The sequence below is a fragment of the Sebastes fasciatus genome, chromosome 23, assembly GCF_043250625.1.
Source record: "Sebastes fasciatus isolate fSebFas1 chromosome 23, fSebFas1.pri, whole genome shotgun sequence".
In the NCBI taxonomy this organism is placed as follows: domain Eukaryota; kingdom Metazoa; phylum Chordata; class Actinopteri; order Perciformes; family Sebastidae; genus Sebastes; species Sebastes fasciatus.
In genome coordinates, this window is record NC_133817.1 from 421,370 (window position 1) to 423,356 (window position 1,987).

The 1,987-nt window shown below is 40.8% G+C and overlaps 1 protein-coding gene across 2 annotated transcripts in view; it reads left to right on the forward strand.

Moving 5' to 3' along the window:
* Nucleotides 1–1,038, forward strand: part of b2m (beta-2-microglobulin) — an 8,592-nt gene extending 7,554 nt beyond the window's left edge. The window contains exons 4-5 of one of the 2 annotated variants that reach the window (XM_074625631.1): nucleotides 19–234; nucleotides 316–1,038. The gene's annotated coding sequence lies outside the window, so the exon portion shown is untranslated. Of the gene's footprint in view, nucleotides 1–18; nucleotides 252–315 lie in introns of both variants that reach the window. The other variant, XM_074625630.1, reaches the window with a different exon arrangement.
* The last annotated feature ends 949 nt before the right edge of the window (nucleotides 1,039–1,987 follow it).

A 1,987-nucleotide genomic window follows, 5' to 3' on the forward strand; every position in this document is an offset into this window, starting at 1 on the left:
TCTGTTTGATCACCACAGGTCTGCTCGGTCTCAGGGAGAGGAGGAGGAGGAAGAGGAAGAGGAGGAAGATTGGAATGATTTTCTATATATTTGGGTTTCATGGAGCTTCAGCAAAGATTGCACTTAAAATCAGCCGTGTGTTTTTCTATTAGCAGTACTAATGACAGTACAGCTTCAGTAGGTAGTAGGTGTTGACCCGCTGGGTCAGCCAGCCAGGATCATATCATATCACAAGCTATAGACCTCTTTCTGTTAGGAAACATGATGACTTCTCTCTGGAGGTGGAGGCAGAATAACTCTGAAATCAGTTTTTAGTTATTGAATGATCTGCTGTCAGACACGAGGCGGAAGTCTACCCTCAGCACACAAATCAAAGTAATAAAAACCCTTAGCATTCATTTGATTCTAAACTCATTTAAAAACATGCTTCACGGAGCTTTAAAGGAACAGTGAGTAGGACTCCGCAACATCTGGTGATGAGGTGGCAGATTGGAACTATAGACTAACTAATAACTAATAGATAGAGAGATAGAGAGATAGAGTTTTTTTAAAACAGACTAAAGTGCAGAATAAAGCTGTTCATTGTTTGTAGAAACATGGAGGCCGGTCCCGTGAAGAGCACCGGCTCCCTACGGAGATATAACGGCTCATTCTAAGCTAAAGGAAACACAACGACTCTTTAAATCAGGTGATCATTATTAATATTATATTCCATTTCTGCCAATAGATCCTCTAAATACTACACACTGTTCCTTTAAAGGAAACACTGAAGAATGGAGATGTACATGTTTTATATTCCTGTTTTCATGCTTTGATCTATAAACTTCCAGCTGAGCTCTTCTCATTACTCTGATTCATGTTAATGTTCTTGTGCACATCATTTTATCGTTTTACTTCAAAACCTGAGCACTCGTTTCTGTTGTTTCTGAAGTATATAATATATATACTAGGAGACCTCAGTCTGCCATGTTGGGCTCAGATTGACTGTAAATGTATTTTATACAATGTGTTAAGGTAATAAAAGTGTTGCTGACTCTTCCCTGTTCAGCTCATTGACTTCATACACACATAATCAATATGATATCAGGGTGTGTGGGAGGGAGGGAGCTGTTAGAGTGGAGTGAGATTATCTCCCCGCCGGAGTCCAAAGGGTGTTTTCATGCTGTAATTATTCCTCTTGTTCATACCAGCACTCAGGAACCCCTTCCTATACTCATCTAGTGTTATTGTCCTGTTGCAGTCTCTGTGGTTGCATACTGTATGGTTGTATACTGTGTGGTTGCATACTGTGTGGTTGTATACTGTATGGTTGCATACTGTATGGTTGCATACTGTATGGTTGTATACTGTATGGTTGCATACTGTGTGGTTGTATACTGTGTGGTTGCATACTGTGTGGTTGCATACTGTATGGTTGCATACTGTGTGGTTGTATACTGTATGGTTGTATACTGTATGGTTGCATACTGTATGGTTGTATACTGTGTGGTTGCATACTGTGTGGTTGCATACTGTATGGTTGCATACTGTGTGGTTGTATACTGTGTGGTTGCATACTGTGTGGTTGCATACTGTGTGGTTGCATACTGTATGGTTGCATACTGTGTGGTTGTATACTGTGTGGTTGCATACTGTATGGTTGCATACTGTGTGGTTGTATACTGTATGGTTGTATACTGTGTGGTTGCATACTGTATGGTTGCATACTGTATGGTTGCATACTGTGTGGTTGCATACTGTATGGTTGCATACTGTGTGGTTGTATACTGTGTGGTTGCATACTGTGTGGTTGCATACTGTGTGGTTGCATACTGTATGGTTGCATACTGTGTGGTTGTATACTGTGTGGTTGCATACTGTATGGTTGCATACTGTATGGTTGCATACTGTGTGGTTGTATACTGTATGGTTGCATACTGTATGGTTGCATACTGTATGTGTGTTAGTGTATGTTGTAGTAACGTCCAGGTGCCACCAGATGGCAGCA